At 43.1% G+C, this 23,886-nt stretch overlaps 1 long non-coding RNA gene across 1 annotated transcript; it reads left to right on the forward strand.

Moving 5' to 3' along the window:
- The first annotated feature begins 14,272 nt into the window (after nt 1-14,272).
- LOC308464476 lies at nt 14,273-16,616 on the forward strand. Its single transcript, XR_013980069.1, has 3 exons — nt 14,273-14,379; nt 16,002-16,068; nt 16,153-16,616. It is a non-coding gene; the product is annotated as an uncharacterized lncRNA (long non-coding RNA).
- The last annotated feature ends 7,270 nt before the right edge of the window (nt 16,617-23,886 follow it).

Genomic DNA, 23,886 nt, shown 5'->3' on the forward strand with positions numbered 1-23,886 from the left:
AGCCGGGCTCAGGGCGGCTAACAACAATAAAACAGTACAAAAGTACAGCATAAACAACAGTCTAAAATCATTCGTTATAAAATTAATTAAAAGCATTATACCATTAAAAATTCATATGGTTAACATATAAATAATAGTACATTTTAAAATTATTATTATTATTATACAAAACCTTGACATTCTCATATGAGCATTTACAATTCATACACACACACACACACACACACACACACACACCCTAACTGCCACAGAAAGCTTGGGCAGCACAACAGCAGAAGAACAGAAAAAGAATTAGATGAAATCATGGATGAAACCATCCTGTCAATGACTATTAGCTATGATAACTTAATAGAACCTCTAGGTTTAGGGGCGGTTTATCCCTAAATGACTCTTGCTTGGGAGAAAACCATGGGGGAGGGCTTTTGCATTCATAACTTTCTTGTGAGCTTCCAGATGCATCAAGATGGTCACTGTGGGATACAGGTTGTTGGACTGGAGATATCCCTTTGATCTGATCCAACAGATTTCTTCTTCTCTTCTTAAGGAACTCTGCATAACATTCATGCCATCCACATAATATAGCTTTGCCTCAGCCACAGAATCATAAAATTGTAGAGTTGGAAGGGACCACAACCTCCCAAGAGAGACCGTTCCACTGTCAAACAAAGGAAGGTTAGCCATTTTTCAGTATATTATTATCTTGTGGTTTTTCATTATGGACTAATGCCTTCAAATTTTCAAACAATTCCAATAATTACCCACTGAGCAATTGCAATAAAATATGACAAGTGCATGTGAGTGGATTAGTACAGAGACATTTCCAAACTAAAAAGAAAGACATGCCTCATGCAGACAAATCTGACCAAGCTTTGGACACACCCGTCTAATAAAGTAAATCAAAATGCTGTTCAGGAATATTATCATTTTTAATCCATATTCAGTATCATCCCAGTCCAAATAGTTTCCCCAAGCCATTTATTGCTATGCATTATTCATTCATTCATTCATTCATTCATTCAGATGCATAGCATTAAATGTTAATTTACAGTCATCTGTGCACTTCCTGCCCCCAATCCCAGCATAGATACTCACCCTTAGGAAACACAAATCTTTTTTAAAACACACACACACAAATTCCTTGTCACCAGGAGAGCAATGGTATGCAGCCTTACTCAGAAGACCCATTGTGTTCAGTGGGACTTATTCCCTAGAAAGTGTATTTAGGATTGCAACCATAACCAGTCAAAGTCACAAGGAAGGGCAAAATGTTTTGTAAAAAATAAGCAGACAAATCTAACACAACCTAATGGTTTTAAACAAACAAAGACATTTCTGAAGGAAATAAACAATCCCTGAGCTTTAGGTTGTAGAAAACCCAAGATGTGCTTTGGGGACTAATGAGGAAGAAGAGATGTAGGTCCTCATGGGGAATCTCTGCCCCACCTCCATTCCCTCCACCTCTCTCAAGATCATACTTAGAAATAACAGAGAGCTACAATCCCCTCTTCTGTTCAGGTGCCTTGACAGGACAAAGGGCAGCATATGGTCTATCAGGTAAGTAAATCTATGCATTACTTAAGGTTTATAAATATTAATAGCAGACTTGCTGATGAACAGTTAATCAATGCAGGCCATTGCCAGAGCCTTCAAGAGCAGGGTGTTCAAGAGGCTGCAATAATAATAACAACGCTGGCTGCAATTTACAACGTGATTTTCATAGGCAGCCAGAAACAAAGCTTGGGGTGTGACATGAAAGGCATCCAAAAGCTCCACGGATGGTCCTTATGACAAGGTCAAAATGGGACACTTCTAAAGCTGCTCACCTGATGTGGCCCTGAATCCAGAATAGAGAGGAAGTCACAACATTCAAAATGTTTCAACAACAGCAAAAGCCATTTCTGACACCACTGTTGCACTCCGGATAGAAATTATTCTGGATTGCTGAACAAATCAGCTCCATTTGAATGAGCCTATTTGAATGGCCTTGGTGTGCTTCCTTAATGGCTGCATTTCTGTTAAGGGGAATGGGTGACCTCAGCTATAGTTACATCTCCAGTACAGTGTAGAATATATGCAGGTCTCTCCCCCGCCCCCTCTCCAGTGTGATGTAGTGATTAAGAGCGGTAGTCTCGTAATCTGGGGAACCGGGTTCGCGTCTCCGCTCCTCCACATGCAGCTGCTGGGTGACCTTGGGCTAGTCATACTTCTCTGAAGTCTCTCAGCCCCACTCACCTCACAGAGTGTTTGTTGTGGGGGAGGAAGGGAAAGGAGAACGTTAGCCGCTTTGAGACTCCTGAAGGGGAGTGAAAGGCGGGATATCAAATCCAAACTCTTCTCTTCTTCTTCTCCACACACTGTCTGAAATTTATCCTCCTTGCTTTTTATTATTTTTGTACTGAAATTTCTAAAGGAACCCACAAGTATTTCACTGTCTGACCAATTTATCAGATTTCATCTAATATATGTGGTGGTTTCCCAAGATACAAAATATTCCCTCTTGGGCTAGAGAGACCTGGGGGCCCCATTTGGTTTTCCCCAACCCCGGTCTATGAAGATCTAGGTTCTGATTTCAGCTATGACAGGATGGCTGAACTCAACTATTGTCATATTCCAAACTATATTGGAACTGTGATAATTTTAAAATGCATTCATTTTACTGACATGTAGTTCTTCAATTGATGTTATTATTAATGCAATCCATTGCAATAATAGATGATACACAACAGAACTGATTGGCATAAGGTGCCAGTAATTGCATATCCAAAATATATTTTCAATTCCTTATCTATCCCATCCAAGGCAGTCCCAAAGAGGTATCCTATCCAATCACTGGTGAGACACAGACCTGCTTAGCTTCAACAAGATACCGGCCTCATTTACCTTCAGGCCACAGCCAAATTCAGTAGGTGTCTTCCACACAGGCTTCCACACCATTTGATCCAGGCATGATTGTAAAAGCACTACAAACACATATGTAGGAAAATAGGAAACTGCCTTATACCAAGTCAGACTCTTGGTCAGAATTGTCAGACCATTACTGTTTTCACTGACTGGCAGCAGTTCTGCAGAATTTCATGCAGAAGCTCCTCTTAGCCCTGCTTGGAGAAGTCAGATATTGAGCCTGGCAAACCAGATGCCCTACCTCTGAGCCACAGCCCCACCTCCAACACACATAGGCATTGTGTATTAATTTTGCAATAATGAACCTTGAGCAGGGCTGGAGAACTTGTGGCCTTCCAGATGTTGTTGGATTCCAACTCAGCCAGCATGTTCAGTGGTCAGAGATGAAAGGAGCTATCTTTTCAATTGCCTCAGTATTTAATATCAGCTGGGGTGTTGGGGGTGTTAGAGAAGGTGTAGTACCTCTGATGTAGGAGACATTGCACTCCTTTTGGGGTAGTTTGTCCACCTTTGGTTCCCACCCTGCACTCAGCTCTCACCTGTGGCTCCTAGAAGCTGTCAGCATGCAACAGTGGCCACACTCTGGGAATGGCTTCAACTGGCTGGCTAAACTAGGTGAGGGTAGCCAAAGGGTCTCAAACTCTGTGTGAGTTGGGACTTCCCATGCATGTGAAGACAGGCTCCAGCAGACTGAGCAGACCAATAGCAGGTCCAGTGGTCAAGAAGGCAGTTTCTGCATGTGGTATAGAGAGAATTGAAGGGCAGATGGAACTTGCCAAGCTGGGAAGGTAGGAGAAGGAAAACTATGATCCTCACCCTCTGCTGTCTTGTGGGATATCTTCAGGAGAAGAAAAGGCCAAGGAGTAAACCCTACACAGATTCAGAATGGAGTCTCTAAGATGTTTGGACAGTGCCTTGTACACCTCTTTGCAGCAACTCCTGCAGCCAAACTGGTGCCAAATGTATTGCTCTGCTTTCCTTTGGCCCACATCAGTGAGGCAGAGAGGGATTTGTTGTCTGGGCATCCCAGGACCTCCATACCAACAGCCCAAGCTTGTTTCCCCAATTTTGGTGCTGCTAATGCAGTAGTTTAGCTTCACCCCTGGAGGCACACTGCATTTTCTCTCAAGACAGACAGGTGCCAACTTAAATATCAGCTCCTACCTAAGCTCTTTCAACCAAAGAAAGAGAGATTCCATTTTCCTTTAAACTTTTTTCCATACTGAATGTCTTATAGTATAAGATATCATTCATAATACAGCAACGAATGATGAATACCAAAGACCAAGCATCCGCTCAAACAAATGAAATGCATTTTTTAAGCAGTTGTTTCAGTGCAGTTGTGATAAACACACAGAGGAAAAGTTTGGAGATGGCCCAGAAAGCAAGGAACTTATAAGAAAGCCTTATCTAGAAAGAGTAAAAGCCTCAGGATAATTTTTTTAAAAGTATTTTTACATGGTGCCTACATGGTAAGTCACCATAAATTAAGCTTCTTTTGTGGGGTGGGAGAGTTCCTCAATGGCTTCCCAGTTTAGCCTCATGATAATCATATTGGGTCAGTTTGGCTAAATGATTCCTCAAGGTTGTAGATTGGATTTCATTTTTCATTTCATTTATTGCTTACATTTTGCTTTTCTTTCCTGGGTGAAGCCCAAAGCAGATAACTGAAAATTGAAAACGACTCAATTAACACAAAATATCAGAATTATCAGTACAAAACATCATATATATATATAACAACAACAACAACAACAACAACAACAACAACAACTCAGTAAGTTAGCTGACTTACTGAGAACAGAATAACCCTGAAGTTATAAATGGAATGATCCGTTCTGCTATGCTTCTGACAACATTCATGCCAAAATAGCAATACAAGGGCTGGACAATTGAAACCCCACCATCAGGGGCACTACTGTATCTTCAGCCCCATTGTCTATGGCAGCTGGGTCAGAAGATGCAGGGGCCAGCATGTTGCTGTGCTAGCCTGGAACTGATGCAACAGTTAGGTCCAATGCCATCAAGTGATGGCAGCGGGACCAGCTTAAGACCTGGTAGATCCCAGGACAACTCGGACACTCTCTATCCCTGTAATGTCTCATTTGGGGGCTTGCCATGGGCTACGGCTAGCAAGGATCCTGACAGGAGGAGGTACAGGGAGTACCACACCAGGTACCCTCTGGAATGCTTCTTTCTTTTCCCCTCTCTTTTTAAAATAAATTATCATTATTGTGAACAATGGGTAATTGTCACTGCTTGGGCAAAGGGCAGCAGGTCCAAGCAGTGGGACACTGCTACCCAACACATACACAAAGAGGGTTTGGATTGCAGCTGAAGCACTTTCTACCTGGGTTCCTGAAAATCTCAGGCTGTGCAACGGCCTTAGTTTAAGTCAAACCATTGGTCCTTCTTTAATACAGTCTACTGTCTATCCTTGATTGGCAACAACTCTTTAGCAACTTTTTCTTTCAAAATGCATAATATTTTGTTGTTGTTGTTATCTTTGCTGCACCAAATGTGTATTCTGTAGCTGACCTCCTTTGCAATGTTTTCTTTTGAAATCTTTACGAGAATATTTTAGTTTCTGGTTAATTATGTTGCTTTGAATGTATACTTTATATTGGACTTTCTTCAGTAATGTTTTGATCTGGAATGTTTCACTGGGTGTTTTAACGTAGGTTGTAAGTCACTGATTTTTTCCCTTAAAAATATAAAATGCTATAGTAATGAAAGTAATAATAATCCCACAAGAATTAATTCAGAAGATTGAGGAAATGGCAAATTATATATTGGAATTACACCCCATGGCTAGTCTACTGAGAAAATTCTGCTGAGAAGAGTGGGGATGCAATTTGGCATCCTTGCTTTGGACGTTCAGGCATCTCTTGAATAATCTTTTATGCCAACAGCCCTATCTGTTTTATGCTTTTTTGGCTGGCCCATCATTGTAATGTTTGCTTTCTTCTATTTTCAACAATGCCTTATTTCTGTACATCACCCTGAAACAGTGGTATAGAAATAGAAATATTTTTATAAATAAATAAGATTGAGGAGACAGTAGTTTAAAAAGACAGAACTATGGTGGCAAATATACTGGTGGTTGCAAGAATTTTAGTTATCAGATTATAGGGGAAAGAGAAGGCATCATCTATAAAATAATGGAAACAAGCATTCTGACACAGAATTCTAATGAATCACAGAATCATAGAACTGCAGAATTAGAAGCAACCCGCCCCCCACAAGGGTCATCAAATCCAACCCCCTGCAGTGCAAAAATCAGGGCTAAAGAATCCCTGACAGTTTGCCATGCAACCTCTGTTTAAAAGTCCCAAATTCACGTTTCATAATTTTGGTTTTATAACATTTTGTGGAGAGTGCTCATGAAGAAGCACCTCAGATGATGATCACAGAGTCTGGGTCAGTTTATATGGGGAGAGGTGGTCCTTGAGATATTGCGGTCCTGAGCCATTTAAGGCTTTATAGGTCAAAAACAGTACTTTGGATTGGGCCCTTAAACTAATTGGCTGCTAGTGCACTCGGGCCAGAATTGGTGTTATGTGCTCAAACTGTCTTGCCCCAGTGAGCAACTTGGCCGCTGAATTCTGCACCAAATGAAGTTTCTGAACTGTGTTGTCCTTTGCCTTAGGCAGCAAAAATATCTTGAGATGGCCCTGAAAATGTCTCTTCCCAAGGCTATCTGTTTATAGCTACTCCTCCGGTGACATTGTTCCTGAAGCACAAGAGGAGTGGGGGGGGGGGGGATTATGTCAGCATAGAGTCTCCAACTGTAATAAATATTATATCTCAAAGTGTAGGAGATGTCCAGCAAACTGAAAAGCTCTTTTGCCAGTGCATATTGCAATTTTTTTGTGTCATGCCTTTTTAGATCATGAGTGTAGAGGCACAGAGCACCTTGACATTAATTTTTTGTAAGCCTTTTTGGCTAAAGGTCAAAAAGCCACAAACAATTAAATAAATATTTGCTGTTTTCCTTTTCGACGGTACTTCACTGTCAGTGTTTTCAGGGGGGAGTGCCTAGAGGTAAATTCAACTGGCTCCAGATCCCATTGGATTGTTTTGTCCAATATCGTGGCTTGCATCCAATGAAGTTCCATTCAGGGTAGGTCCATTGAAATCAACAGGAGAGGACAGTAGTTCGGGGGTAGCAGAGCACCTACGTTGCAAGTGACCGGTCCTGGAATCCATCCCCTCCATCTCAAGGTTAGTTCTGGGAGAGACACCTGTCTGAAATCCTGTAGAGCTGCTGAGCTAGATGGACCAAACGGTCTGACTCAGTACAAAGTAGCTTCCTAATGGAAATGACTCAGGCTGTGTACACACCATTTATTTATTTTACAATATTTATATACCCAAAAGCAGTTTACAAAAAGAATAGAACAATAAAACTAACAGTAAAATCGGTTAAAAACAACTATTTAAAACATTTAAAAACGTTTATCATCAATGATCACCTAAAAACTGGATTAAAACACATGCCAACATTCTACATATCTGGAGACGCTTGCCTAAACAAAAATGTTTATTTCCCCCAAAGGATCCTGGCAACTGTAGTTTCCCCCTCACAGAGTTACAGCACCCTTAACAAACCACAGTTCCCAGGATTCCTTGGGAGAAGTCATATGTTTTGAATGACCAGTGTGCACGCAGCCTAACTTGGATCCATGTTGGATGAAACCCTTTGTTCACCCTGTAGCTTGCTCTATTGTCTCCCCTTGCTCCAAGAAAGAAGGTGTCAGGAGTAGTTAAATCCTCATTAGCCCTGTCGTTTTAGCAATCCCAGCTTCTCTGGCACACTCTTAGATGCCTGACATTCATTCTTCTCTAAAGGAGTTGCATGCCGTGCTGAGAACAAAACTGCATCTTATTAGCGGAGAAAAGAAGGGTTTTTTTTATAATAATAAAAAAATAGATGGTACCACCCCTCTAGGATTCCATTGGCTGTAAGCAGAACAAAGATTTACTAGCAATTCACTGCTTGAAAAAGGGGGGAAGAATCAGTGGCCTTTGTGTGGAATGTTTATCACTATAATTTTCAGATAAAAATATTTAGTGGTATCATTTATGCTTATTTTAGTCAAACTTGTGATAGAGACTGGATCAAGTCTATACAGGTTTTTCCCCCAAGCAGCAAATATCAGTGCTGCCGTGTATATAGCTAGGGTCCGTTGCACCCTAGGAAAGGAGCTGTATCAGCCCATGCACACACACAACCCAAGGAAAAATCACTTTATTACAATAGCCACACTGGAAATTACTATATTTAACGTGACCAAAGTACTTGAAGCATCGGGGGGGGGGGGGGTAAGAAGGAAGGGTAAAAAAAGATCACAGAGTGAGAAGGATGGCATGCTTCTCCCATGTTTTATCTCACCGTATCAGCAGTGTCACATCGCCACATACATCTATGCCGTACACCTATGATGGGCGCTGGTTTCGCCAATCCCAGGTACACCTCTGTACACAACATGCATTTAAAGCACAATCCCCTCCCCAAAGAATCCTGGGAACTGTAGCTTACCCCTCACAGAACTGCAATTCCCAGCACCCGTAACAAACAACAGTTCACAGCATTCCTGGGGGGGGGGTTGTTCTTCAAATGTGCTTTATGGTGCACACTGATGTTCTGCTGATTCTGAAATGACACTTTAGCATTTGATCTTTGTTTCAGTTCCAAAGAAGAACATAGAACCATAGAATTGGAGAGGTGGAAGGGACCCTGAGGATCATCTAGTCCAACCCCCTGCAATGCAGGAATGCGCAGCTGCCCCATACAGGGATCGAACCTGCAGCCTTGGCGTTATCAGAACCACGCTGTAGCCAACTGAGCTATTGTGTTGCCAGGGAAACAGCCAGTAGGTGGTGCTCCTGTTTTCAATGTAACTGTAGCTTTTATTATTTACATCTGCTGCAACATCCTGGCTTGGCCAGCTATCAAACACCTGTCTGTATTGGAAAGAAGGAAGTGACCTTGCTCTGGACCAGCTGCAGAGATAAAGAAGGAACGCAAGCGAAGGCTGACCTTGCCCTGTGCCCACTCAGGTGCCAACTTCAAAGTATGGGGAAATGATTACAGCACAAACCACCTGCTATCGGCTTGGCACAGGACCCTCTCCATGAACTATATAAGAGACAGCAGTTTGATAAGACATTGAGATCTTGATACGAATTCCGTAATGTGAACATAGGTTGTGAGCCCAAGTGAAAAATTGTCTGCCCACCTGAAGCACCAGGGATCTCCAACGGCTGGGGAAGACATGCAGCTGAAACTATTCTGTGATTATATCTCTGTTATTGCTTTGCTTATTGCCTATGTTATTAGTTTTATATTTCATATTAGTTATTATTGGCTTTATAGTTTATGTTAGTTATTAGATTCTATTCTGTAATGTTAATATGTCTCTTTGCTAACATTTGCCTAATAATAATAATAATAATAATAATAATAATAATTGTATTATTTATACCCCACCCATCGGGGGGGGGGGTTCCCCAGCCACTCTGGGCAGCTCCCAACAGAACAATGAAAACAGAATAAAACTTCAAACATTAAAAACTTCCCTAAACAGGGCTTTCTTCTCCTAATGGTCTGCCAGACCTCCATCCACTAAGATCCAAAGAACCTCTTTTTCCTTGCATAGTGACCACCCCTGACCAAGGTGGTTATTTGAGAAAACATTACAGCTATCCAATGCAAAGGCCTGCCATTGTAGCTGAATTAACTATAGGGTCTTAATTGCTTCGGCAGCTGGCAAAGACTACATGAGGTTTATGGTGGTTATGCTACCCAAATCACATCTTGTGGCTATGGAAATAAATAAGTAGCAGCCCCTTCTGATATCCAAGCAAATAATAGCATGCTGCTCTTCAGTTCACTTCGGTGTTGTTCAAGGAATGTCAGTATGCAAGATCTTTTGGGCCATATAGAAAGGCATGAAGACACACACACACCAGAAATTGGGAAATTTTCTCATTCTTAATAGGGTCAGAAGGTTTCTCCAGATGGAAATGAATGAACACATGGTGGGGTTCTAGCTCAGAAATCTCAACTACCATTTTATCTTAAAGAAGGAACACTGTATAACATTTCATAGTTTCCAACCAACAGCTTGTAAGTAAGAGATGGGGGTGAGAGGAAAAAAGGACTAAATTGTTTGCCATTTTTGTCTCAGAAGCAGATGAGTTGGATTAATGTCAAACATATGTTCTGCAATTTTCTTATTTGCTCTGCTAATGAGTAAACATGCAATCTGGTCAGATGCCGGACTCACTAGCTGAATTCCTTTGCATATAAAAAGTCATCAATGTCAAAGAGAGAAATCCAAGGATGGCAGTTTAACTGCGCAAACAAAAGAAAATGCAGATGTATAAAACTTTAAAGGCTAATTTTCAAATAATGTTATCATCCTGTCCCACAGAATCCCATACTGTACTCACTACCAAGCAAGACCAGAATGAAAAATCAAAGAGTTTTGAAGAAAAGTTCAGGGAGCAAAGTAGCTGATGATCACTGTGGCTCAAAGATTTATTCTTAAAAAAATCCATGTGAAGCACATCTAGCTTTTGATGTAACCTGACACTATGAAAAACATGGGTTTCTGCATGTAGCAGAATGCTTAAATGATTTCACTGCATCCACTTGCAGTCCAGTCTGCTTTCTGCTGCTGTGACTTTAATTCAACCAATGTTTCAAGGAACACATTGACTGCATTTAGCTCTGCTGGAAGCTACAGCAGATAGCATACTTTTGCACCTCCAATTCCGTATTGCTTTCCTCAACTGCCTGGTATATGGGGGGAACCTTTTTCAGATTGAGGGCCACTTCTATGGGGGCATCTTTTGTAGGGGTCACTGTACCTTTGAACAGTGGGTCCATTTCTACACACTCATGCACACTTTACCCTCTATCCAGGCAAAGAGGAAGCATAGCAGGGCCAGTGAGGAGTGTGTCTTGGGGCAGGGACACCAGCTCCTGGGGGCTGAGCTATTGGGGGCCCTTTCAATATCTTTTGGCAGGGGACCACCCACCAAATGTTGAGGAGGCTGAGCGCAGAGCCAGTGAGAGCCAGTGTGGTGTAGTGGTTAAGAGCAGTGGACTCGTAATCTGGTGAACCGGATTCGCGTCCCCGCTCTTCCACCTGCAGCTGCTGGGTGACCTTGGGCCAGTCACACTTCTTTGAAGTCTCTCAGCCCCACTCACCTCACAGAGTGTTTGTTGTGGGGGAGGAAGGGAAAGGAGAATGTTAGCCGCTTTGAGACTCCTTAGGGTAGTGGTAAAGCGGGATATCAAATCCAAACTCTTCTTTTTCAGAGCCAAGCGCAGAGCAGAACAAACGCAGCACAGCTCCAGTGGCCAGCTCCTCCTCCTGCTGCTGCTGCTGCCAAGGAGGGGAAGGTGGGTGGAAGCAGCCTCCCACCATTGGTGGTGTCAGGAGGAGGCAGAGGAGGAGCCGCTGGGCGTTGAAGCCCTACAGCCATGTTCAGTTCCGCCCCAGCTTGACATCCTGAGGTGCCTCTGTCCTGCTGAGAGGGGTTGTGGCTGAGAAGAGACATTCCCCCCACTGGTCTGAGATTCCCATACCCTCCAACATTTCTCCCATGAAAATAGGGACGTCCCATTCCATAACGATAATTTTACTACTTATACCCCACACATCTTATTGGGTTGCCCCAGCAGTCTGGGTAGCTTCCAACATATAAACAAAAATAATAAAGCATTAAACATTAAAAAAAAAACTTCCGTATATAGAATTGCCTTCAGATGGCTTGGGGGTTGGACCTGGACTAAACTAAGCCAGAAAAAGGATCAGTCGGCTAAAGGACTTTTCATATATATTTTTCAATCACTCATTAAAATGACTAAATATGGCTTTAAAACAATACAAATAAACACCCAAGGCACAGACCTAATTTCCACCTCCCCTCATCCAGCTAGAGAAGCTTGTCTTCAATAGTTTCTGGAAACTACAAATAGTGGGTGCTTGTCATATGTTGGTAGGGATGCTTTTCCACAAAATTTGTCAAGGGGTCCCCAAAACACAGTGATTTCCCAGTCACAGATATCAGATAATAAGTTATCTCTTTTGATGGCGGGCAACAGGCTCTTTAAACACCAAAATGAGAATCAAGGAGAATCAATCCTATGTAACTGGTTTCTTCAGCCCTGCAAAACTCCACAGAACACAGGGCATGAGGCATCCGCTGTACTGCAGAAACGGATCCAAGATTGCCCTCTCTCCTCCTTCTCCAACTGCTGATAACATGCATGAGCCCCCGGGAGGGAGTTCCCACAGCGAGGCCCCCAGGCACAAAGCAATGTTCTTTCCATGGTTAAAAAGAAAAACAGTCCTCCAAGCATGTTTCAGCCAGTGGGGTGTGAATAGAGCTTCTGTGCAGGGAGGGGGGGCGCTTCCCCCACTGCCATTCATAATGAACCCAGGAGTGTAAGAAGTTACTATAGCAATAGCTGCAGAATGTGCTTGGGAGGAAATGAAATTCCCTTCTTCTTAAAGGAAACATTCGGAGGAGCTTTACTCTGAAGTCTGAATTTGGACACCGTTAAAGCAAGTGATTTCCCAGTGCATTTAACCATTACTTTCCTTATTTCAAAAATTCTGGTCTTTGTGGGAGGGGGGCTTGTTGCATGAAGCCTCCCAACCAACTATAACTGCACAGTCTGAATTTGCCGGGATGTGATTGAATCCTATCCAAAATTAGAAACTGTCTGGAAGTTTCCCAAAACACATGACAACCCTAACTGCCACTGTGTGTAATCCTAGACATGTCTACTAAGAAAAGCCCCATTATGTTCGATGGTGCTTACTCTCAGGTAAATGCAGCCAATACATTTTAAATTGCCCTTGAGATGAAGGTTCTTTCACAGGAGTCTTGGACACCCCGTAGGAATTGGGATTCCTTTATAAGAGAATGTCCAACGAAATACTCATCTAAGACCTATATTAGATATAGTGGCAGCTTTTTAAAGTGTTGTTGGGAAGGGGGGAGGGGCATCCTCAATAGCCTCTCTTGGACCAAAATCCTCCACAAATAATTGCAGTTTTACTATTATCATTTCCTTTTCTTCTTAAAAATAAATAAATTGCAAAATAGATGTCAAAGGGTTTTTATTTTAATGCAGTGAGTATGCTATGGGTGACAGGCAGCATAGTGCAAGTGGGTATCCTCTGAGGCAAAGGGGCTTCTTCTTCGTGTCCCGTCCCTCCCCCCCCCCCAGCCACAGCCCCTTACATAACACCTAGGTCTGCTCTGAAGGAAACAGATTTTGGGTGCTTTGTGGGGTCTGAAGAGGAAGAATTAGAAACCAGAAGTCCCGTTGCACAAATAGAAAGACACCACATAGCCTCCAATGTCCTACTGCATTCCATAATAATAATTTTACTGTTTATACCCCGCCCATCTGACTGGGTTGCCCCAGCCACTCTGGGCAGCTGCCAACATCTATAATAACATAATTAAATATTAAACATTAAAAAAACTTCCCTATACAGGGCTGCCTTCAGATGGCTTGGGGTCTGATAACTCCATACCCTCCAACACTTCTCAGTTGAAAATAGGGATGTCCTAAGGAAAAGCAGGACTTTCCGGGATCAAATCAGAAACCATGACAGTGTCTGTAAATCCGGAACTGTCCCTGGAAAATAGGGACACTCCACCCGCTAATTTCAGAACTTCACACATAGCCTATCAAGTTTAATTTTGCCACTGTAGCATTTTCTACTTTCTTACATTTTATTATGTTTTGATATGATCATGGGCCCCTTGAGGTCTTTTGTACGGGGCTCATATAGGGCAGGAAATTGTCATACATGTTTTGCATTAGTAAGAACAACAAAAAAAGAAATTTTCTTTTCATTCGTCCCAGATCTATGGGACAGTCTTGAACTAGGTGTCATGAATGTACAGTGGTACCTCCAGTTGCGAACGGGATCTGTTCCGGAGCTCCGGTCAGATCCCGAGGAATTCGCAATTGGAGATGCTGCTTCTGCGCATGTGCGTGCAGCGAAACCCGGGAAAATACTTCCAGGTTTGCCACATACGTATCCCAAAGGATACATAACTGGAGGTGAACGTAAGTAGAGGTACCACTGTATATGAATAGATCCTACCACCTAATGCTTTGCTAAGAAGACCAGCCTTGTAGCCTTGCTTACGTGTGGTGCAGAGATTTTTGTATGTGGCATATTATGCATCTTCTAATGAAACAGGGCAGCTTTCTACACAAAATGGGGGGGAGGGGCAGGTGTTGTCTGCGTAGCAAGCAATTATTCCAAGGAAAGCCTGGTTGCCTTGGTAACCAGTCATCAAGCCAAGGCCTTTGCAGTATCTGTCAAGCTGAGCCTTCCTCTCATTTTTGTCCTCTTCTTCACCGTAGCGAAAGGGTCTTGCCTCCCAGGCAGACAGCCAGTTTGGTGAAGAAATGAACAAGCTCTTTCAGATGTGGGTTGTTCAGAAGGCCTGACAGGCGTCGCACAGCTCTGAGATACAGGGAAAGGCCTCTTAAAATGTCACCAGGAGGGGGGTTGACATCTGTACCACACCTGGTTTTGCAGGCAAGTTTCCCACAGTGGGGGCCCCTCCTCGAGTGGGTCTCCTGCCAGAGCCGGCTTTAGCATTCAGCAAAGTGGGCAACTGCCTCCAGCAGTGATAGCAGCGCGCCCCCCCCTGCCCCCAGCTATTCCTCCTGAGCCCCTTGGCTCTACCCTTCTCAGGAGAATAGCTGTATGTACCATCTGACTATCCTGCACCCTCACAGCTACCGGGCTGCCCTTAGAGGACCCTGTTCCTTTGCTAATATGGAAATAAGGACCAGTTGTTTTGGGGAAAGTTTGGTGCAGCTGGAAAGCAGATAATGTGCGGTTGGAAAAAATGGGAGGTGGAATTAGACACGTTGGGAGTATGTCTTTATATGATAATAATTCCCTTTCCTTGGGGAAACAAAGAAACACATTCTCTTTGGTGTGAGAACGGTAGGAATCTCTAGGAAACACTATGCACACTTATTTAAAAGTAATCCCTCCAAAATCAATGGAATATACTTCCAAATAGATATGCAAGTTAAGATTTACTGAATACTCACGAGCTGTTTCCATAGAACCATGGTTGATTCTATCACTTGCATGTTTACTCCACTATGAGGAGTTTCTGCCTTCAAATAATGTAGAATATACATATACATATCTCTTTATTCATCTTGCAAATATTGAAAATTATGCCATTATGCTTCAATGCCTATGTTCTACCTCCACTGTTGGAGGCAGTAGACTTCTGAATGTCAGTGGTTGGGAATCACAAGTGTGGAAAGTGCAGTTATGGTCAAGTCCAGCTTGTAGGCTCCTTGCAGGCTTCTGATTGGCCACAAAGAGAACATGATGATGAATGAGATGGACCTTTAGCCGGATCCAGAAGCCAGGCTTTTCCTGTGTACTTATGCACTGGGACACAAAGAACCAACCTCATTTCACTACTTGCAAAGAAGGTAGACTTGCATTCTGGTCTTTCTGATCATGCCAGATTTTATCAAGGAAGGCTAACATATAAAGCAGCTGTGCTTTCTATTTCAACTTTTAAAAAGCAGGTGCACTACGACTGAGATGCAACCTCCTCCCAGTTAAAAAAAATAACAAGAAAGCAACAGTCCCTCTGCACAAATCACAGGCTTCTAAAGCAGGTTAGGAACTAAGAGTTAACTTGAGAATACACAGGCACATACACAGAGAGAGGATCAGTTCCCAAACATAAGAGTAGCTACAGATCTTGCATGCATAAATCATTATGGATTATGCTCCCAGCATTAGAAATTAATTATGTGTAATTAATGTCAATTTGAAATGCCCTGCCTGGCTTTGAATTTCATCCAAGCAGTCCTGGGTGGGAAACAACAACAAGACTTCTGATAGGTGACCCAGAATGGGGCCATCACATCCCAGTACTCACAATATGTACAGTATATGGAATCAAACCATCAAACAAAAGTGTTCAAACCTCTTCTCTATGCTCGAATACTCAGTTTACTATGAGCTGTGTCTGGTAAATCTCCATCTCTATTTTGTCCCTTCCAGATGCCTTCTTAATATTTCATCTGGCTCTGGGTTTTTAGGTGGGGGAATTGGGCTAGATGTCATCAAGGTAAGCCCCATTCTCTGAAGCTCCATTTTCTCCTCCTTTCTGTTGATATTGCCCTTTCATTTTCATTGTGTCTCTAGTTTCCAGGGTCAGCAGTGGGACCCTGCTGGGATGTGTGCCCCTGACAATGACCTGACACCAGCCCTGAAAGGTTGCTAGAAATGTCATTCTGTACAACTGTATGACTAACATTGGACGCTTATATCTGTTGGAAGTGCAGCAGCAGAGATCACTCTGTGTATAACTTAAGGGTTTATTCTGTTAGTGTTAAAGTGAACTAACCAAGAAGGTGAGTAGAGGTGTTGCTTAGCAACTAGGCAGAGTGGGATAATATTTACTGAGGTAGCATGTGCTCTGATTGGCTGAGTAGTTCAGGAGTTTTCATTTGTATGTCGGGTTGAATGTCTTTCTGCTCTGTACAAGGCCTGAAGTGAGAAAACCAAGACCTCTCTGTTCCTTTCTCCCCAAATTATGCACTGTTTTTGTTCAGTAAAGAATGATCAGAAGCTTTCTCTCTGGATTCCATCTGCATTACTTAAGTGATCTTGCTTACAGTACATACATTTAATATATCTAGCTCAGACAGAATACAGTGATCAGCAGCAGCTCTTCACCATTTTAGACTGAGACATCCCCAGCCTTACTTGGAGATGTTGAAAATGGGACCTGTAAGCAAACCAGATGTTCTACCACTTAGCTATAATTCTTCTTCCAGGGGACATATATGTTTCAATCTCTATTAGCTGGTTTCAGTGTCAACATGGCCCTTGTGGTCTCTTCCAACTCTATGATTCTATGATTCTATGATTTTGCTTAAATCCACCAAAGCATAAAATGGGGGGAAATGTTTGGCTCAAGATCTGCTGTGGAAGCCATGGGTCTGCGAGCCAGTAAGGCAGCCAAGCCAAAGGGACATTGGGACAACTAACTAAACAGCCTCTTGTTATTTATTAATGGCTTGAACAATGCACTAATGATGTCAGGGCAGGATTCTCCCCTACTCTGAATACAGCAGAACAATGGGGCCTTAGTTTCAGCTGGGTTAGGGTCAGGGCACTTCAACAAGAAGCACAATGGCTCACAGGAGGCCAGTTCTTGTAGATCCAACTGCAGTGCAGGCCAGGTGACTTGGGACCGTCCATCCAAGTCACCTGGCCTGCACTGCAGTTGGATCTTTGCTTTGCTGGCATCCTTGATGAAGACCAGTTGGGACACTGTACTTGTCCTCAGTTGCCTTTGCTTAATGAGTTTTTAGTGCACCGAACCTTACTTAATATGCTAGTTAATACAATGAGAGTAATTAATCAATTACCCTGGAGGGTATAGTTGGCCAATTTCATACATACTGCTTTTGCTAATTGGAGTCCATTTTGTTCCCTTTTTCCTCATTCTAACCTATCGCATTTGGCTAATCTCTCCCTTAGCTCTAGGGAAGCCGCCATAACCAGCACCCCACGGTTCCAGCACCCTGTGATTAACAACATCACCAGCAGAACACAATTTCAAGCCAGCTTCTCTATTATTTCTTTTCAAACAAGGGTGTCATTTCCTTCCAATGATCCACTATTCTCTAAAATTATCTAAAATTATTATTGTCTGGAAAATTATCTGTCCCTCTTCATGCTTGCTCCCGCACATGGCATATTTATTATTATTTTTGCCAGCCAATTAAGTGCACATTCTTACCGCTAGGCTTGTTTTTCATGCACGTCTAAATCACTACCGTTTAATCTATTCTTTTTCTATTTCAAAAGGTTTCGATAAGGAAGGGGTTTTTTATTAAAAAGAAAAAAGCTGGGGTTGCCATGCATCCGGATTTCCCCAGACCCGCCCTCTTTTTCATGGTGAAAATTTCTGTCGGGGGCGGATTTTTAAAATATGACAAAATGTCTGGATTTTTGTCTTCCTCCGGCTCCTGGCCGTCCTTTTAAACTTTCCTCCCTGCGGCCAGCACAGTTGCTACAAGCGGACGCTTCCGGTTCCCAAGCGAGCACCGCTTTGTTGCGCGGCCCGCTGCCTGCTCCTCGGAACGCCGCTTGGCCTCTCCCCATCCCGCCCCTTCTCCAGCCTCCCCTGCCCCGCTTTGCTTCGAGTGGAATCCCAAAGGGCTTGTGAAAGTATTTTACCTTACCTCTAGGGTGCCTCCTCCTGCCCCATCTCTGCTGCTGCCAGGGAGCCACAAGTTGGGGGGGGCGGGATGGAGGGAGGGGTGGTGACTTAGGGCTGCGGGGCCTCCCTCCTCCTGCACCCTGGGGTACACAGGTTGTTTCTCATGGGGCTGGGGGGGGGCAAAGACAGAGGAAGGAGGCCCCCCACTTAAGAGGGGCTGGGGGGGAGGGAGGAGGCGTTGAGGGGGGGTCTCGGAGGGAGTCGTTCTGTGGGGAGATGCGTCTTTGGGGAGGTTGGTAATGGGAGTTGTGAGGGGGTGATCTTGGGGTGTTCATCTTTAGGGGTGGTCTTTGGGGGGTTGGTATTGGGGGGTTGGTCATGGGAGTTGTCCCCCCCCCCCATATTCGAGCCAATAAAATTAGGAAGATTGGCAGCAGCAGCCTAAGCCCCACGCCAATGCGAGGAGGTCCAGAGTTCCCACGGGCGCAAATCCCCCCCCCCCGTTGCGCTTGGGCGAGAGTGGCAGACATGCTTCCCCGCAAGGAATTTTGTGGCGGAGTTTGCAGCTGCACAGCCTGCTCCGAGGCATGTGGGCCAAGCGAACACGGCATTTGCACACGGGTTGGACTAGATGACCCTTGGAGTCCCTTATAACTTTGCAATTCTGTGTGTCCTCTTTTCTGCCTTTCAAAATATGGCAACCGTATAAGCACTTGTTTAGTACCTACAGTAAGGAAACATCTTTGATCCAACAGGGGGGCTTTGATCACTTTGCACAGCTCCACCTGTGAAGAAGGTAACTGACCACCTAGGGTTGCCATATCTTTGTTTTTTAAAAATATGATTTTTATTGATTTTCAAAAATGAAAATAAAATAATTTTTTTTAAAAAAAACAAAGGAGAAAGAAAAAAAATAGTTACATCATAATATCATAAAAATTCCACATGTTGAGATTACTCTGAATCTCATGACTTCCCTCCCATCCCAACCATGGGTCCTTTTAATTCTATTTTCAACTGCATATCAATACTTCTCCAATTTTTCATATTTCTAGATTAGGTGTACTTTCTGTTACAATAGAAGTGTATTTAAAATCCTGCTAATGTTTTGACCTGTTTACAGTGCTTTTGTATATACATAAGAAACATTTCCCAATATTTTTGAATTTCTTGTCCTCTTGATTCCTGAGTAGGGTTGCCATATCTTATCTTGAAGAACAAAAAAGAGGACAGCCTGAGCTACTGCCGGCCCAAGCCAGGAAAAGAGGCGTGCAGACACAGGTGCAGGGGTCTGCCACCATGCAGCTTTCCCCGGCTTAGGCTGGCAGCGGCTGCAGTGTACAGAGCAGCCCGAGCCCACAAGAACCCCCAAACCCAGACATTTCCTTTAAAATGTAAAAATCCTCCCAGATGGGCATGTTGACCCCCCAAAAGAGGACATGGACTCCAGCTCCCATTTGTCCTTGGCCATTAGCCATGTGGCTGGGGCTGATGGGAGCACAAGGCCAATAATAACTGAAGGGTCACAGGTTAGGTACCCTGGTTTCACAGCAACCTGGAGTCTTTTGCCTGAGCTTGCATGCTTCTTACCAACTGATCACTTCCCACTCCTTGTGTTCCTTCAATAATAATAATAATAATAATAATAATAATAATAATTTATTATTTATTATTTATACCCCGCCCATCTGGCTGGGCTTCCCCAGCCACTCTGGGCGGCTCCCAAAAAAAATATTAAAATGCTGTAATACATCAAACCCCCTTCATGGATCACTGCCTTGCCGTGGCGAAGGGGCTTGAATAACTCAGAGAAGCTATGAGCTATGCCGTGCAGAGCCACCCAAGATGGACAGGTCATAGTGGAGAGTTTTGACCAAACGTGATCCACCTGGAGCAGGAACCGGCAAGCCACTCCAGTATCCCTGCCAAGAAAACTCCATGGACAAAGACAACAGGCATATAAAAGTTATGACGCTGGAAGATGAGCCCCTCAGGTCGGAAGGCGTCCAACATGCTACTGAGGAAGAGTGGAGGACAAGTACAAGTAGATTCAGAGCTGATGAAGCGGCTGGGCCAAAGCCGAAAGGATGCTCAGTTGCGGATATGCCTGGAAGCGAAAGGAAAGTCCAATGCTGTAAAGAAAAATATTGCATAGGATCCTGGAATGTAAGAACCATGAACCTTGGTAAGTTGGATGTGGTCAAAAATGAGATGGCAAGAATAAATATTGACATCCTGGGCATCAGTGAACTAAAATGGACGGGAATGGGAGAATTCAGTTCGGATGACCATCACATTTACTACTGTGGGCAAGAATCCCGTAAAAGAAATGGAGTGGCCCTCATAGTCAACAAAAGAGTGGCGAAAGCTGTACTGGGATGCAATCTCAAAAATGATAGAATGATCTCGATACGAATCCAAGGCAGACCTTTTAACATCACAGTAATCCAAGTTTATGCACCAACCACTGGTGCTGAAGAAACTGAAATTGACCAATTCTATGAAGACTTACAACACCTTATAGAAATGACACCAAGGAAGGATGTTCTTCTCATTATAGGGGATTGGAATGCTAAAGTAGGGAGTCAAGAGATAAAAGGAACAACTGGCAAGTTTGGCCTTGGAGTTCAAAACGAAGCAGGGCAAAGGCTAATAGAGTTCTGCCAAGAGAACAAGCTGGTCATCACAAACACTCTTTTCCAACAACACAAGAGACGACTCTACACATGGACATCACCAGATGGGCAGCATCGAAATCAGATTGATTATATTCTCTGCAGCCAAAGATGGTGAAGCTCTATACAGTCAGCAAAAACAAGACCTGGAGCTGACTGGCTCAGATCATCAGCTTCTTATAGCAAAATTCAAGCTTAAACTGAAGAAAGTAGGAAAAACCACTGGGCCGGTAAGATACAATCTAAACCAAATCCCTTATGAATACACAGTGGAAGTGAGGAACAGGTTTAAGGATTTAGATTTGCTAGACAGCGTGCCTGAAGAACTATGGGTGGAGGCTCGCAAAATTATACAGGAGGCAGCAACTAAAACCTTCCCAATGAAAAGGAAATGCAAGAAAGCAAAGTGGCTGTCCAACGAGGACTTACAAATAGCGGGGGAGAGAAGGCAAGCAAAATGCGAGGGAGATAGTGAAAGATACAGGAAATTGAATGCAGATTTCCAAAAAATAGCAAGGAGAGACAAGAAGGCCTTCTTAAACGAGCAATGCAAAGAAGTAGAGGAAAACAATAGAATGGGAAAAACCAGAGATCTGTTCAAGAAAATTGGAGATATGAAAGTAATATTTCGTACAAAGATTTCCATAATAAAAGACAAAAGTGGAAAGGACCTAACAGAAGCAGAAGACCTCAAGAAGAGACTTCCGGGGTGGCGCCACCGGCAATGGCGGACTCCCTCTGAACTGGAGGGACTAGCTCCGCGGAAAACGGGTCTTCTCCGCTACAGCGAAGCGGGGACCCACTTAAAAATCACAGGCGGATGAAGCCTGTGATCATGGGACTTGGCGGGCACCTTTAGCGCCCCCCCAACCCGCTAAGGAACCCACTAACGGGCTCTGAAGTGAAGAGGGGGAAGTGGCGCGGTGCTGTGAGTCAACTGCTATTTCCGTGGAGCGAAGCCGCATAGCTGTTGCCGGAGAGCGCTGCCTTTTTCCTGGGACAATTTGGACTTTAAAATAAGCACCCGTGAGTACTTAGACTTTGAACAATTGGACATCAAATAAGGACTTGCGAGTAGGAAAGAATCGGACTTTAAAAATTTATTTGAATTTGGTACGGAACGGGAAGGTCTAAACAGGAAGTCATCCTTCCGTTCTTTTGTAAACAGAATAAAGCAAAGGCAATTTAAACTAGAGCTCAGGAAATCGCTTTTAAAAGATTGGATTTCACCATTTAAAATTGTGGAACCCCCCTTTGACAGCAGGAGAAGGGGGGGATCTTTTTGGACTGTTTAAAGTGAATTTAAAGTGAAGTAACTTTCCTCCGTCCTGATCCTGGAGCAGGCTGTCAGGACTGACGCGTGAAGTTCATTAACCAAAGACAAGTGTTTTTGACAGATGGCTAAAAGAAGAGAAACCTAGTGATTCCACTGTTCCCTTTCGCATTTTAAAGGATTATATATGGACAAAGTATCTTAAAAAAGGAAACTTTGTTGCAAGAATAAATAGAAGTCTTCCCCCTAGGGGGAGTCTGTGAAATTGTAACTGTGAAACTGTAACTAACTCCAGGGAGTTGACAGCTGTTACAGATTACAACCGTGGGAACAAGTATCTGACCTTGTAGGACAATGTATTCAGAAGCCTTGTTGTATGCTCTCTATAAAACAAACGATCTACTGGAACAATTACACGAGAAGGTGAATTGGATGGCGACTTCGACTAGAAATTTTGAACAGGCAGTGGGAAACTTTGAACAGACAGTGGGAAAATATGTGGAGCCCACTCAGGATTTAAATCAGGAGTGTGCCTTGACAGAACAGGAGTTTTTGACATTAAACCAGGAGTGTGTTTTGACAGAACAGGCCCAACAGGAATATGATTTTTTGGATTTGACAAATGAACTTGGAAAAAGCCATATCTGGAAAGGAAAAGTTTGGCTTGGTTTGGAAATGGGGGGCTGGATTGACCCCCCTATGCTGGGATGTTTGGACTTTTCAAATATGGCAACGGGCCGTGAGATGTTTGGGACTGTGGGGGCTCTCAATTTTGGAGGGCCTTTGAAACATGCTTTTAAATACTACATGGAATTCATTGTTGAACATGGAAAAGGGGCTGATCTGTTGAGAAGGGTTAAAAACACTGTCAAGCTGGAGTTACCATGAGCAGGAGACAAGGGAAAATACAGTTACAAGTATGAAGAAGAGCCGTGGAAGGGTCATGGAAGAGACTTGAGGGCCTCGGACATAAGGTTGCCAGGTTAATGGGCTAGATTGACGGGAATAAGAACTGACAAAACCCGGAACCAGGAGGAAGGGACGCTGGATGAAGATTGGATCTGTTTATACCTCTTTTTTCTACCATTAGAACTGTTTTATAAAATTGATGAATGATAGAAAAATGTTGGAATGAAATTACTTGGCTTTAGCAAAGATGTTTAAAGAATTATGAAAGAATATTATGATTATGAGAAGTTGGTAAGGATAAGATTTAAGTTTTAAGTTTTAAGGTTTATTTTATTATAGAAAGATAAGGTCAAGGATTTGCTGGGATAATTAATAACTAGGATACAAAGAAAGGGAGGAGGAGGAGGTCTAAGAAAGAAGGTAATGACAGTTAAGGATTTGAAAATAATGAATTTGTTTTTAAATGTTTTTAAAGTTTTGTGATTTTTGCATTCTTCTTTTTTTCTGTCATTTTTTCTCATTTGGAATTTTTTCGTATATGGTGGGAAGGGGTTGGTTTTTCCCCCCTTTTTTCTATTATGTCAATTATTTTTACCCTTTGTACTCTTTTCTGCTTCTATTTTATTTTTTCTCTTTTTTGTAACATTTTGAAAATCTCAATAAATATCTTTTTTTTAAAAAGAAGAGGTGGCAAGAATACACAGAGGAAATATACCAGAAAGACATGGATGTCTCGTATACCCCAGGTAGTGTGGTTGCTGACCTTGAGCCAGACATCCTGGAGAGTGAAGTCAAATGGGCCTTAGAAAGCACTGCTAATAACAAGGCCAGTGGAAGTGATGATATTCCAGCTGA

This window comes from Podarcis pityusensis, assembly GCF_964106645.2.
Source record: "Podarcis pityusensis genome assembly, chromosome: 15".
Classification (NCBI taxonomy): Eukaryota; Metazoa; Chordata; class Lepidosauria; order Squamata; family Lacertidae; genus Podarcis; species Podarcis pityusensis.